Below are 15728 nucleotides of genomic sequence, written 5' to 3'. Positions count from 1 at the left end.
AGCTCAAGTGTAGTTGCTTCTCGGCCTTTTGGCTGTGATCTTGTATCGTGGTTGAAGGGTCTGCTGGAGGGAGGGATTGTTTTCTTCATTGGCGAAAGACCAAAGATATTCCAGGATGGAAGGCTTGGGAACACTATCTGTTTTTCAGTTGTGGAAGAGCACAGAGGTCGGATTGGACTACATTCTATAGTAAAGGATATCTTTCTATTTATTGACCCTCCCCTTATATGTGTCTGTGTTACAATAAAGCTTCGGTTTTGTGAATCCCTCACCCTCTTACACTCCACACCCATAGCCTTATTAACTGTTGTATTATTGTATAGTTTAAATGTATAGTGCAGTTCATGATTTATAGTGTAGACTGGCCTGTGCTGTAGTTCTTGAACTGTACTATACCGTCAGCATTTGTATTGTGTTTTCGCTGTGCTGCAACACTGTATTTATGTGTGCAATGTTTATGTATGTTTTTTTTATGTCAATAAAGACTGCTTTTTCAAGCCAATATCTGAAAACAATCAATGTTTATCTTTGATGGCAATAAAAGTGGTATGATATTTGATGCTTTTGAAATCCAATATCTGATATGTCCCCTATCTGGGAACCATATATTAAATGGCTTTTCAGAAAAGGGAGATGGGAGAAGAGCTTTCAGTACTTGTAGGACCGATGCACATAAAGAAGCAAAAAAACATACATAAACATTACACACATAAGTACCGCGTTGCGGCACAGCCAAAACACAATAGAAATGCTGATGGTATAGTACAGTTCAAGAACTACAGCACAGGCCAGCCTACACTATAAATCATGAACTGCACTATACATTTAAACTGTACAATAATACAACAGTTAATAAGGCTATGGGTGTGGAGTGTAAGAGGGTGAGGGAATCACAAGCCCGAAGCTTTATTGAAAGACTGACACATATAAGGGGAGGATTAATAAATAGAAAGACATCCTTTACTATAGAATGTAGTCCAATCCGGTCTTTCAACTCTTCCACAATTGAAAAACGGATAGTGTTCCCAAGCCTTCCATCCTGGAATATCTTTGGTCTTTCGCCAATGAAGAAAGCAATCCCTCCCTCCAGCAGACCCTTCAACCACAATACAAGATCACAGCCAAAAGGCCGAGAAGCAACTACACTTGAGCTTAACAAAAATGGCTAAAACTTAGTGGAGGAAAGTGCAGTGCACCAAAACATAAGCTGACACAATCATGGAGAATGCGCCAGCATATATGCTCTTCTATCTATATTTTGCAAACATGCTCTTGTCCCCTCCAGCTGCTCTATGTAGATTTAACGTCTGGCAAGGTGCATAACCCACTGACAAGCAGGCACACTCCTGCATGAGTTTTCACTCTCACTAGCTGGATGATACACAATCATTTGCATGTGCTCCACCTCCGACACACCACCCACCCAACCACCCAGTCACCAGAGCCACCCACAAACCAACTGGCTCCGTGATTTAATTTGCACAGTGTAGTCATCCAGGTAGCATGTCCTTCTCAATGGAAGGATCTCTGGTTCCATGGAATCTTCCGCATTGGAATGCTGCGGAACAAAAAGGATTTAAATATTCAGCTTGCTAGCATTCAATGTACCTGCGGCTTGGCTCTAGCACATGGGTCTTCATCCTGTGGCCCTCCAGCTGCTGTGAAACTACACATCCCAGCATGCCCTGCCACAGTTTTGCTATAAGGTATGCTAAAACTGAGGCAGGGCATGCTGGGATGTGTAGTTCCACAGCAGCTGGAGGGTCGCAGGTTGAAGACCCATGTTTTAGCATGCCTGTTCTATGATGCATGTTCCGTGATGTCACAATCAGCTTGGAATGGGGTGTCTAGCAGGCATTTGCTGACAGCCACTTGAGGGAGACACACATCAGGAGATGCAGCATATCGGAGGTCTTCGATGCCTTTCCAGCAAATGCACACCACCTGCTGCTGGTCTGGACACAAAACAATGCCCACAATCGAAGTCCCAAAATGCCCAACTACAGGATTCATGTAAGTAGTGAATTTAGGAATGAATTTAGAAGTAGGAAATTAAGTTAGTTCACAAGTACATTCAAATTCAGATCTAAAGTCTAGGTAGGCCTCACGTCCTGGCAGCCGCCAGCATTTAAAAATGCCTTGATTAGAGGTACGGAATTAAATGTAGATAAGAAGTAGACACAAAATAAGACTCCGCAGAGCAGTTATCAGGTGTTTTTATCAATTGTTGCATTTAAAAAATCAAGCAATTAGGGAACACAATGTTGCAACAATGTAACCCTATTTGCAAAATAGTACTAAATAAGTTTGTCGATGTAAGACATTTGCAAAGGCGCATCCAAAACACGCTGGAAAATGCTACTGAATCTGTTTTTGGAGGCTAGAATAGGAAATGTGCATCGGTCCTACAAGTACTGAAAGCTCTTCTCCCATCTCCCTTTTCTGAAAAGCCATTTAATATATGGTTCCCAGATAGGGGACATATCAGATATTGCCTTTCAAAAGCAGCAAATATCATACCACTTCTATTGCCATCAAAGATAAACATTGATTGTTTTCAGATATTGGATTGAAAAAGCAGTCTTTATTGACATAAAGAAGCAAAAAAACATACATAAACATTACACACATAAGTACTGTGTTGCAGCACAGCCAAAACACAATACAAATGCTGTCGGTATAGTACAGTTCAAGAACTACAGCACAGGTCAGCCTACACTATAAATCATGAACTGCACTATACATTTAAACAATACAATAGTTAATAAGGCTATGGGTGTGGAGTGTAAGAGGGTGACGGAATCACAAGCCCAAAGCTTTATTGAAAGACAGACACATATAAAGGGAGGATTAATAAATACAAAGATACCCTTTACTATAGAATGTAGTCCAATCCGGTCTTTCAACTCTTCCACAACTGAAAAACGGATAGTGTTCCCAAGCCTTCCATCCTGGAATATCTTCAGTCTCTCGCCAATGAAGAAAACAATCCCTCCAGCAGACTCTTCAACCACAATACAATATCACAGCCAAAAGAGCGAGAAGCAACTACACTTGCGTTTAAACAAAATGGCTAAAACTTAGTGAAAGTGCAGTGCACCAAAACATAAGCTGACACAATCATGGAGAATGCGCCAGCATATATGCTCTTCTGTCTATATTTTCCAAACCTGCTCTTGTCCCCTCCAGTTGCTCCATGTAGATTTGACGTCTGGCAAGGTGCATAACTCACTGACAAGCAGGCACACTCCTGCATGAGTTTTCTCTCTCACTAGCTGGATGATACACATTCATTTGCATGTGCTCCACCTCCGACACACCGCCCACCCAACCACCCAGTCACCAGAGCCACCCACAAGCCAACTGGCTCCGTGATTTAATTTGCACAGTGCAGTCATCCAGGCAGCATGTCCTTCTCAATGGAATAATCTCTGGTTCCATGGAATCTTCCGCATTGGAATGCTGCGGAACAAAAAGGATTTAAACATTCAGCTTGCTAGCATTCAATGTACCTGCGGTTTGGTTCTAGCACATGGGTCTTCATCCTGTTGCCCTCCAGCTGCTGTGAAACTACACATCCCAGCATGCCCTGCTACAGTTTTGCTTTTAAGGTATGCTAAAACTGAGGCAGGGCATGCTGGGATATGTAGTTCCACAGCAGCTGGAGGGTCGCAGGTTGAAGACCCATGTTCTAGCATGCCTGTTCTATGATGCATGTTCCGTGATGTCACAATCAGCTTGGAATGGGGTGTCTAGCATGCATTTGCTGACAGCCACTTGAGGCAGACACACATCAGGAGATGCAGCATATCGGAGGTCTTCGATGCCTTTCCAGCAAATGCACACCACCAGCTGCTGGTCTGGACACAAAACAATGCCCACAATTGAAGGCTCAAAATGCCCAACTACAGGATTAATGTAAGTAGTGAATTTAGGAATGAATTTAGAAGTAGGAAATTAAGTTAGTTCACAAGTACATTCAAATTCAGATCTAAAGACTAGGTAGGCCTCACGTCCTGGCAGCACCCAGCATTTAAAAATGCCTTGATTATAGGTAGGGAATTAAATGTAGATAAGAAGTAGACACAAAAGAAGACTCCACAGAGCAATTATCAGGTGTCTTTATCAATTTTTGCATTTAAAAAATCAAGCAATTAGGGAACACAATGTTGCGACAATGTAACCCTATTTGCAAAATAGTACTAAATAAGTTTGTCGATGTAAGACATTTGCAAAGGCGCAAACAAAACACGCTGGAAAATGCAACTGAATCTGTTTTTGGAGGTTAGAATAGATGCAGGATCAAGTAGCTCAATGGGTAGGGTGTTTGATTAGAATTTAACAGGTTATAGGTTTGAATCCTGGGTATGATAGTTTGAGGTGTTATTTAATAAAGTATGTTTATATATTAGTCACACATGGCTTACTTGTACAAATGGCATGTCACCAGTTAGTGCTGACTGCTGATATGCCATTTACACAAACATGCCATGTGTGACTGTATATGCATTTAAGGAGGGCACCCCTGCAAAACCACAAACCATTGAGTGTCAAGTATACTAGATATATCTTCATATCTCATGTGCTTTCTCTGAGACCAATCTTGTTATGCCCCTTCCCCACAAGGCATGCGCCTTTTGTCCATATTGCAAAAATGGGGGGGAGGGCATATAATTCTCTGTCACAGGGCACCAAAAAGTCTAGTTATGGCTCTGGTATGCATTATGTAATCTGGCAGACCATCTCTCCAACACTGGCTGGTTGGAATAGAAATCCGGTTATCTATGTGAGCAAATGACCATCAACGATTTACTCTCAAACACTAAAAAATGGACAAAAATGGTCCCCTAAACAAATTGGTTAAATTTTGGGTTTAACCAATTTGTGTAATGACCATTTTTGACCACTTTTCTAGTGTTTGGGAGCAAATGGTTAATTGACATTTGCTCCTATACATTACCAGATTTTCATTCCATCCATCCAGACTGGATAGATAGCCTGACAGATAATTGTGTAGTGTACGCCCAGGATAACTGTTAGTCATGCTTTATTTTATGGCGGCACATAAATGGGTGGACAGATCCAGGGCAAGCACTGCCCACTCATGCATAGTTGTCAACTGATGTGAAGTTCCAGGGGGCAATCTCAGTTATAAAGAGAAGTATCTGGAAATTGTCCCTAGTTAAAAAAAAAAAATTTGATCAACTCCATTTATTTAGTATGATATTCCAGGTGATAGGATGCCGGCAGTCAGAACAACATACTTTATTAAATAACACATCTCAAACTACCATACCCAGGATTCAAACCTATAACCTGTTGAATTCTAATCAAACACCCTACCTATTGAGCTATTTGATCCTGCATAAAAATTGTGAACATTATATGAAGCTATTGGTACTTTGCAAAAAAAAAGAATCAGCATTACAACGCAGCAGATCCATGCAGTTTGCAGCCACACACTACATGTATCTGCTCAGCCACAATGCTGATTATTTCTTCACAAAGTACAAGGTGAGCTCCAAACAGAATTCTCTAGCTTAGAATTATACCTTTCTTTGCCAAACCTAGAAGTCGGGCCCCCCACCCTGGGATCCCCCAGAGGGAGGCCTGCACCGTCATGCGGCAGGCTTGTCCGTTTTGGAAGCAGGCTGATGGGCAGCCCAGGATTGCTTCAGTCTGGGCTTGGCAGGTCTGGAAACATGAGCTTGCTTTGGGTATGCCTGACCTTGGGTACGCTTTACCTGGAGGATGAAAGGGCCAAGAAAAGTACTTTTAGCCTTCTGCGTGGTAGGAGTCATACTAGGTAGGCAAGCTGTTTTAGCAGTAGCCAGATCAGCTACAATCTTATTGAGGTCTTCTCCAAAAGGAGATTCAACTGAGGCAGCACAAGGGAACTCTCATCTGGGGACAACAACTGCAGGGAGAACACATATTTTCAGATGAACATGGTAGGGCAGAAGGCTGCCTAATACTGAAGCACCCCCAAACAACAAATCAAATGCAACTTACTTGACAGAGATGTGCCTGAGCAACGGCCCTCCCCAGCCCTATCCCAAATCATACTTATTTTGCATAGGAGATACCATGGTCATGAAGATTGTTCTCCCAGGGTTAGGTTCATTCATTGCATTCTGGGTATGCTGACCCCTGTGATTTCCCCAAATGTGGGAAACTCGACTGCATTATTTGTGGTAGTGGGGGACTGTGTTTGTGCTTTCCTCTGGTCAGCTCTGGTAAAATTCAGATTTCTTTGTCTCAGATCTTCCTCTAGCCTTGTTCTTCTTTCGAGAGTTCCCTTGTGCTGCCTCAGTTGGATCTCCTTCACTTGACAGGGGGGTGCCCGAGCAGCGACCCTCCCCAGCTCTAGCCCAACTCCTACTTACCTGCCAGGTGAGATACTATGATCATGAAGTTGCTTCTCCCAGGGCAAGGCTCACCCATTGCACTCTGGGTGTGCTGCCCCTGCGATTTCCCCAAATGTGGGAAACTTGACTGCATAATTTGAGTTTTCCCTGGTCGGCTCTCATGTAATTCAGATCTCTTTGTCTCAGGTCTCTCTCCAGCCTAGTTTGCTGTCTGGTTCCACTTCTTTTTTCTTGAGCCCCTCCCTTCTATACCCTTGTGCACTATCCTGACTTCTCCTCCCGTCTGCTTACTTTGTGCCTCCCAATGCACAATGCAAACTACGGGTAGTGCTGCAGGGCCCACACCCTTTTACTTGCTTTTCAGAGCAGCTCTGGAGCTGTTACAGTGCCCAGCTGCTGCAAGAAATCAGCTTGAATGCTTCAGGGGCTGGGGAATGGCCAACATGAGCCCCACACCGAAGGAGGGTGGGGGTGCTTAATGCGAACTAGGGGTCATCCAAGCACCACAAAAGGCCTCCATGCCCTGCACGCTCCTTTTCTCTTTTCATATGCAGACGAGGGTTGAAGCCAACTTTGACCCACTGCTTGGATGACATCACCATATTCAAATCCATCTGCTGCAGGCCATCCCCCAGGAATGCTTGCACTAGTTGTTGCATTTGGTTTGTTGTTTGGGGGTGCTTCAGTATTAGGCAGCCTTCTGCCACCCCATGTTCATCTGAAAATATGTGTTCTCCCTGCAGTTGTTGTCCCCAGATGAGAGTTCCCTTGTGCTGCCTCAGTTGAATCTCCTTTACTTGACAGAGATGTGCCTGAGCAGCGGCCCTCCCCAGCCCTATCCCAAATCATACTTATTTTGCATAGGAGATACTATTGTCATGAAGATTGTTTTCCCAGGGTGAGGTTCATTCATTGCATTTTGGGTATGCTGACCCCTGTGATTTCCCCAAATGTGGGAAACTCGACTGCATTATTTGTGGTAGTGGTGGACTGTGTTTGTGCTTTCCTCTGGTCAGCTCTGGTAAAGTCAGATTTCTTTGTCTCAGATCTTCCTCTAGCCTTGTTCTTCTTTTGAGAGTTCCCTTGTGCTGCCTCAGTTGGATCTCCTTCACTTGAAAGGTAGTGCCCGAGCAGCGACCCTCCCCAGCTCTAGCCCAACTCCTACTAACCTGCCAGGTGAGATACTATGATCATGAAGGTGCTTCTCCCAGGGCAAGGCTCACCCATTGCACTCTGGGTGTGCTGCCCCTTGCGATTTCCCCAAATGTGGGAAACTTGACTGCATAATTTGTGTTTCCCCTGGACGGCTCTCGTATAATTCAGATCTCTTTGTCTCAGGTCTCTCTCCAGCCTAGTATGCTGTCTGTTTCCACTTCTCTTTTCTTGAGCCCCTCCCTTCTATAACCTTGTGCACTATCCTGACTTCTCCTCCCGTCTGCTTACTTTGTGCCTTCCAATGCACAATGCAAACTACAGGTAGTGCTGCAGGGCCCACACCCTTTTACTTGCCTTACAGAGCAGCTCTGGAGCTGTTACAGTACCCAGCTGCTGCAAGAAATCAGCTTGAATGCTTCAGGGGCTGGGGCATGGCCAACATGAGCCCCACACCGAAGGAGGGTGGGGGTGTTTAATGCGAACTAGGGGTCATCCAAGCGTCGCAAAAGGCCGCCATGCCCTGCATATCCCTTTTCTCTTTTCATAAGCAGACGAGGGTTGAAGCCAACTTTGACCCACTGCTTGGATGACATCACTTGCTGCCTTTCCAATGAAGCAAGTTTAATTTAGTAATAGGTGAAAAACCATCCCTACAAAGGTGTTAATCAGATACTTGGCTTTGTGGACACTTTTCAGAGAACAAATTAGTTAGCATAAAAATAAAGCCAGAAAATGAAGAGCTGTTTAATCACTCAATTGGATTTTTCTGCAAGCGTATTTCTTTTTCTCTGCAACCCACTGCTAAGTTGTGCTTCCTAGCTGTTCTTTTATAAAATCACTTAATCAAATCTAACTCTGATTACATCAGAGTAGGCCAGGTACCCTACACCATAAGAGGGGGTTTGAAATTTTGACTTGTCTACTTAAATATCACCAAAATCTGATAACAAGGTCAATTACGTCCCTGGGTGGGATTGAACCACCAACCCTTTGGTTAATAACCAAACACACTAACCGATTGCACAACCGAGACACTTTGCAAAAGTACATACTGACAAAGGCTAATAAGCATTCATCTAGAACGTTTCCTAGAAAACTTTAAAAAGTCAATAATCTGGAGAGTTTTTGTAAGATGTTTCTTCCATCAACCAATGAAGAAACGCATTGGTACTTTCCCATGATGAGTGAGTGCTTCAGGATCTCTTGCACTTAAATGTGCAGCAGAGTACTGCAATGGAAGCATGCTGGGCCCCTTAACCCAGAGGTAGGCAGATTGAAACTATCCTCTGCTATATGCATTTTTTTTTGTTAATTAAAGTAATCCAAAACTGGGATTGATATTTTTGCTCTTTTATTTTTACTTAAAGTACAATAGCTTTTACCATTTTAATTTGTTTTAATAGTATATTGACAGTATTGTTTTCTTTCAAAAATCCACTTAATTTTCTTTACCCTATTATTAAAATGGTAATTGACAAAAACAAACTACATTGTCACCAGAAGAGCAATACAAAATGTACAAGTGATATATTAAAATCATCTTTCCAGCTTGAATTTCAATGATGCATTGGGGCAACGATTTTGTGAGAAACATCTTCACCCTTAAATAAAGATTTTCTTAATTCCTTACCTGTGTGCTAATTAGATATCACCTTGTTTTCACATTAAACAGACTTCCACATGAGAAAGCAGCAAGGATGCAGTGGCGTTAATGTTTCCTGGTGTCAACCTGTATTATTTCAGGAGATATTGAAATGAGGATGCATCTTGCTGCCTTTCCAATAAAGCAAGTTTAATTTAGTAATAGGTGAAAAACCATCCCTACAAAGATGTTAATCAGATACTTGGCTTTGTGGACACTTTTCAGAGAACAAATTTGTTAGCATAAAAATAAAGCCAGAAAATGAAGAGCTGTTTAATCACTCAATTGGATTTTTTTGCCAGCATATTTCTTTTTCTCTGCAAACCACTGCTAAATTGTGCTTCCTAGCTGTTTTTATAAAATCACTGAATCAAATCTAACTCTGATTACATCAGAGAAGGCCAGGTACCCTACACCATAACAGGGGTTTTTGAAATTTTGACTTGTCTACTTAAAGATCACCAAAATCTGATAACAAGGTCAATTACATCCCTGGGTGGGATTGAACCACCAACCTTTTGGTTAATAGCCGTACACACTAACTGATTGCGCCACAGCGACACTTTGCAAAAGTATATACTGACAAAGGCTAATTAGCATTCATCTAGAACGATTCCTAGACACATTTTAAAAAGTCAATAATGTGGAGAGTTTTTGTAAGATGTTTCTTCCATCAACCAATGAAGAAACACATTGGTACTTTCCCATGATGAGTGAGTGCTTCAGGATCTCTTGCAATTACATGTGCAGCAGAGTACTGTAATGGAAGCATGCTGGGTCCATAGCACAGAGGTAGGCAGATTGAAACTATCCTCTGCTATATGCGTTTTTTTTTTGTTAATTAAAGTAATCCAAAACTGGGATTGATATTTTTGCTCTTTTATTTTTACTTAAAGTACAATAACTTTTACCATTTTCATTTGTTTTAATAGTATATTGACAGTATTGTTTTCTTTCAAAAATCCACTTAATTTTCTTTACCCGATTATTAAAATGGTAATTGACAAAAACAAACTACATTGTCACCAGAAGAGCAATACAAAATGTACAAGTGATATATTAAAATCATCTTTCCAGCTTGAATTTCAATGATGCATTGGGGCAACGATTTTGTGAGAAACATCTTCACCCTTAAATAAAGATTTTCTTAATTCCTTACCTGTGTGCTAATTAGATATCACCTTGTTTTCACATTAAACAGACTTCCACATGAGAAAGCACAAAGGATGCAGTGGCGTTAATGTTTCCTGGTGTCAACCTGTATTATTTCAGTAGATATTGAAATGAGGATGCATCTTGCTGCCTTTCCAATGAAGCAAGTTTAATTTAGTAATAGGTTAAAAACCATCCCTACAAAGGTGTTAATCAGAAACTTGGCTTTGTGGACACTTTTCAGAGAACAAATTTGTTAGCATAAAAATAAAGCCAGAAAATGAAGAGCTGTTTAATCACTCAATTGGATTTTTTTGCCAGCATATTTCTTTTTCTCTGCAACCCACTGCTAAATTGTGCTTCCTAGCTGTTTTTATAAAATCACTGAATCAAATCTAACTCTGATTACATCAGAGAAGGCCAGGTACCCTACACCATAAGAGGGGGTTTGAAATTTTGACTTGTCTACATAAAGATCACCAAAATCTGATAACAAGGTCAATAACGTCCCTGGGTGGGATTGAACCACCAACCTTTTGGTTAATAGCCTTACACAGTAACTGATTGCGCCACAGCAACACTTTGTAAAAGTCCATACTGACAAAGGCTAATTAGCATTCATCTAGAACGATTCCTAGACACATTTTAAAAAGTCAATAATGTGGAGAGTTTTTGTAAGATGTTTCTTCCATCAACCAATGAAGAAACACATTGGTACTTTCCCATGATGAGTGAGTGCTTCAGGATCTCTTGCACTTACATGTGCAGCAGAGTACTGTAATGGAAGCATGCTGGGTCCATAACCCAGAGGTAGGCAGATTGAAACTATCCTTTGCTATATGCATTTTTTTTTTGTTCATTAAAGTAATCCAAAACTGGGATTGATATTTTAGCTTTTATTTTTACTTAAAGTACAATAACTTTTACCATTTTAATTTGTTTTAGTGCAAATGGCATATCAGCAGTTAGCACTAACTGGTGACATGCCATTTGTACAAGTAAGCAATGTGTGACTAATATATAAACATGCTTTATTAAATAACATCTCAAACTATCATACCCAGGATTCAAACCTATAACCTGTTGAATTCTAATCAAACACCCTACCCATGGAGCTACTTGATCCTACATCTTTTCTAACCTCCAAAAACAGATTCAGTTGCATTTTCCAGCGTGTTTTGTTTGCGCCTTTGCAAATGTCTTACATCGACAAACTTATTTAGTACTATTTTGCAAATAGGGTTACATTGTCGCAACATTGTGTTCCCTAATTGCTTGATTTTTTAAATGCAACAATTGATAAAGACACCTGATAATTGCTCTGTGGAGTCTTATTTTGTGTTTTGTGTTTAGTCTTTAGATCTGAATTTGAATGTACTTGTGAACTAACTTAATTTCCTACTTCTAAATTCATTCCTAAATTCACTACTTACATGAATCCTGTAGTTGGGCATTTTGGGACTTCGATTGTGGGCATTGTTTTGTGTCCAGACCAGCAGCAGGTGGTGTGCATTTGCTGGAAAGGCATCGAAGACCTCCGATATGCTGCATCTCCTGATGTGTGTCTCCCTCAAGTGGCTGTCAGCAAATGCCTGCTAGACACCCCATTCCAAGCTGATTGTGACATCATGGAACATGCATCATAGAACAGGCATGCTAAAACATTGGTCTTCAACCTGCGACCCTCCAGCTGCTGTGGAACTACACATCCCAGCATGCCCTGCCTCAGTTTTAGCATACCTTAATAGCAAAACTGTGGCAGGGCATGCTGGGATGTGTAGTTTCACAGCAGCTGGAGGGCCACAGGATGAAGACCCATGTGCTAGAGCCAAGCCGCAGGTACATTGAATGCTAGCAAGCTGAATATTTAAATCCTTTTTGTTCCGCAGCATTCCAATGCGGAAGATTCCATGGAACCAGAGATCCTTCCATTGAGAAGGACATGCTGCCTGGATGACTACACTGTGCAAATTAAATCACGGAGCCAGTTGGCTTGTGGGTGGCTCTGGTGACTGGGTGGTTGGGTGGGTGGTGTGTCGGAAGTGGAGCGCATGCAAATGATTGTGTATCATCCAGCTAGTGAGAGAGAAAACTCATGCAGGAGTGTGCCTGCTTGTCAGTGGGTTATGCACCTTGCCAGACGTTAAATCTACATAGAGCAGCTGGAGGGGACAAGAGCAGGTTTGCAAAATATAGATAGAAGAGCATATATGCTGGCGCATTCTCCATGATTGTGTCAGCTTATGTTTTGGTGCACTGCACTTTCCTCCACTAAGTTTTAGCCATTTTTGTTAAGCTCAAGTGTAGTTGCTTCTCGGCCTTTTGGCTGTGATCTTGTATCGTGGTTGAAGGGTCTGCTGGAGGGAGGGATTGTTTTCTTCATTGGCGAAAAACCAAAGATATTCCAGGATGGAAGGCTTGGGAACACTATCTGTTTTTCAGTTGTGGAAGAGCACAGAGGTCGGATTGGACTACATTCTATAGTAAAGGATATCTTTCTATTTATTGACCCTCCCCTTATATGTGTCTGTGTTACAATAAAGCTTCGGTTTTGTGAATCCCTCACCCTCTTACACTCCACACCCATAGCCTTATTAACTGTTGTATTATTGTATAGTTTAAATGTATAGTGCAGTTCATGATTTATAGTGTAGACTGGCCTGTGCTGTAGTTCTTGAACTGTACTATACCGTCAGCATTTGTATTGTGTTTTGGCTGTGCTGCAACACTGTATTTATGTGTGCAATGTTTATGTATGTTTTTTTTTATGTCAATAAAGACTGCTTTTTCAAGCCAATATCTGAAAACAATCAATGTTTATCTTTGATGGCAATAAAAGTGGTATGATATTTGATGCTTTTGAAATCCAATATCTGATATGTCCCCTATCTGGGAACCATATATTAAATGGCTTTTCAGAAAAGGGAGATGGGAGAAGAGCTTTCAGTACTTGTAGGACCGATGCACATAAAGAAGCAAAAAAACATACATAAACATTACACACATAAGTACCGCGTTGCGGCACAGCCAAAACACAATAGAAATGCTGATGGTATAGTACAGTTCAAGAACTACAGCACAGGCCAGCCTACACTATAAATCATGAACTGCACTATACATTTAAACTGTACAATAATACAACAGTTAATAAGGCTATGGGTGTGGAGTGTAAGAGGGTGAGGGAATCACAAGCCCGAAGCTTTATTGAAAGACTGACACATATAAAGGGAGGATTAATAAATAGAAAGACATCCTTTACTATAGAATGTAGTCCAATCCGGTCTTTCAACTCTTCCACAATTGAAAAACGGATAGTGTTCCCAAGCCTTCCATCCTGGAATATCTTTGGTCTTTCGCCAATGAAGAAAGCAATCCCTCCCTCCAGCAGACCCTTCAACCACAATACAAGATCACAGCCAAAAGGCCGAGAAGCAACTACACTTGAGCTTAACAAAAATGGCTAAAACTTAGTGGAGGAAAGTGCAGTGCACCAAAACATAAGCTGACACAATCATGGAGAATGCGCCAGCATATATGCTCTTCTATCTATATTTTGCAAACATGCTCTTGTCCCCTCCAGCTGCTCTATGTAGATTTAACGTCTGGCAAGGTGCATAACCCACTGACAAGCAGGCACACTCCTGCATGAGTTTTCACTCTCACTAGCTGGATGATACACAATCATTTGCATGTGCTCCACCTCCGACACACCACCCACCCAACCACCCAGTCACCAGAGCCACCCACAAACCAACTGGCTCCGTGATTTAATTTGCACAGTGTAGTCATCCAGGCAGCATGTCCTTCTCAATGGAAGGATCTCTGGTTCCATGGAATCTTCCGCATTGGAATGCTGCGGAACAAAAAGGATTTAAATATTCAGCTTGCTAGCATTCAATGTACCTGCGGCTTGGCTCTAGCACATGGGTCTTCATCCTGTGGCCCTCCAGCTGCTGTGAAACTACACATCCCAGCACGCCCTGCCACAGTTTTGCTATAAGGTATGCTAAAACTGAGGCAGGGCATGCTGGGATGTGTAATTCTACAGCAGCTGGAGGGTCGCAGGTTGAAGACCCATGTTTTAGCATGCCTGTTCTATGATGCATGTTCCGTGATGTCACAATCAGCTTGGAATGGGGTGTCTAGCTGGCATTTGCTGACAGCCACTTGAGGGAGACACACATCAGGAGATGCAGCATATCGGAGGTCTTCGATGCCTTTCCAGCAAATGCACACCACCTGCTGCTGGTCTGAACACAAAACAATGCCCACAATCGAAGTCCCAAAATGCCCAACTACAGGATTCATGTAAGTAGTGAATTTAGGAATGAATTTAGAAGTAGGAAATTAAGTTAGTTCACAAGTACATTCAAATTCAGATCTAAAGTCTAGGTAGGCCTCACGTCCTGGCAGCCGCCAGCATTTAAAAATGCCTTGATTAGAGGTACGGAATTAAATGTAGATAAGAAGTAGACACAAAATAAGACTCCGCAGAGCAGTTATCAGGTGTTTTTATCAATTGTTGCATTTAAAAAATCAAGCAATTAGGGAACACAATGTTGCAACAATGTAACCCTATTTGCAAAATAGTACTAAATAAGTTTGTCGATGTAAGACATTTGCAAAGGCGCATCCAAAACACGCTGGAAAATGCAACTGAATCTGTTTTTGGAGGCTAGAATAGGAAATGTGCATCGGTCCTACAAGTACTGAAAGCTCTTCTCCCATCTCCCTTTTCTGAAAAGCCATTTAATATATGGTTCCCAGATAGGGGACATATCAGATATTGCCTTTCAAAAGCAGCAAATATCATACCACTTCTATTGCCATCAAAGATAAACATTGATTGTTTTCAGATATTGGATTGAAAAAGCAGTCTTTATTGACATAAAGAAGCAAAAAAACATATATAAACATTACACACATAAGTACTGTGTTGCAGCACAGCCAAATCACAATACAAATGCTGTCGGTATAGTACAGTTCAAGAACTACAGTACAGGTCAGCCTACACTATAAATCATGAACTGCACTATACATTTAAACAATACAATAGTTAATAAGGCTATGGGTGTGGAGTGTAAGAGGGTGACGGAATCACAAGCCCAAAGCTTTATTGAAAGACAGACACATATAAAGGGAGGATTAATAAATACAAAGATACCCTTTACTATAGAATGTAGTCCAATCCGGTCTTTCAACTCTTCCACAACTGAAAAACGGATAGTGTTCCCAAGCCTTCCATCCTGGAATATCTTCAGTCTCTCGCCAATGAAGAAAACAATCCCTCCAGCAGACTCTTCAACCACAATACAATATCACAGCCAAAAGAGCGAGAAGCAACTACACATGCGTTTCAACAAAATGGCTAAAACTTAGTGGAGGAAAGTGCAGTGCACCAAAACATAAGC

At 41.6% G+C, this 15728-nt stretch overlaps 4 non-coding genes across 4 annotated transcripts; all 4 read left to right on the top strand.

Moving 5' to 3' along the window:
* Positions 1-6062: 6062 nt before the first annotated feature.
* Positions 6063-6226, top strand: LOC135019545 (U1 spliceosomal RNA). Its single transcript, XR_010217093.1, has one exon. It is a non-coding gene; the product is annotated as a U1 spliceosomal RNA (small nuclear RNA).
* A 152-nt stretch (positions 6227-6378) lies between these two features.
* LOC135019381 (U1 spliceosomal RNA) lies at positions 6379-6541 on the top strand. Its single transcript, XR_010216957.1, has one exon. It is a non-coding gene; the product is annotated as a U1 spliceosomal RNA (small nuclear RNA).
* Positions 6542-7215: 674 nt separating this feature from the next.
* LOC135019195 (U1 spliceosomal RNA) lies at positions 7216-7379 on the top strand. Its single transcript, XR_010216788.1, has one exon. It is a non-coding gene; the product is annotated as a U1 spliceosomal RNA (small nuclear RNA).
* A 150-nt stretch (positions 7380-7529) lies between these two features.
* LOC135019274 (U1 spliceosomal RNA) lies at positions 7530-7693 on the top strand. The gene has a single exon (XR_010216865.1). It is a non-coding gene; the product is annotated as a U1 spliceosomal RNA (small nuclear RNA).
* The last annotated feature ends 8035 nt before the right edge of the window (positions 7694-15728 follow it).

Source organism: Pseudophryne corroboree, unplaced genomic scaffold (genome assembly GCF_028390025.1).
Source record: "Pseudophryne corroboree isolate aPseCor3 unplaced genomic scaffold, aPseCor3.hap2 scaffold_334, whole genome shotgun sequence".
NCBI lineage: Eukaryota > Metazoa > Chordata > Amphibia > Anura > Myobatrachidae > Pseudophryne > Pseudophryne corroboree.
This window is presented reverse-complemented; position numbering and strand designations above follow the sequence as displayed.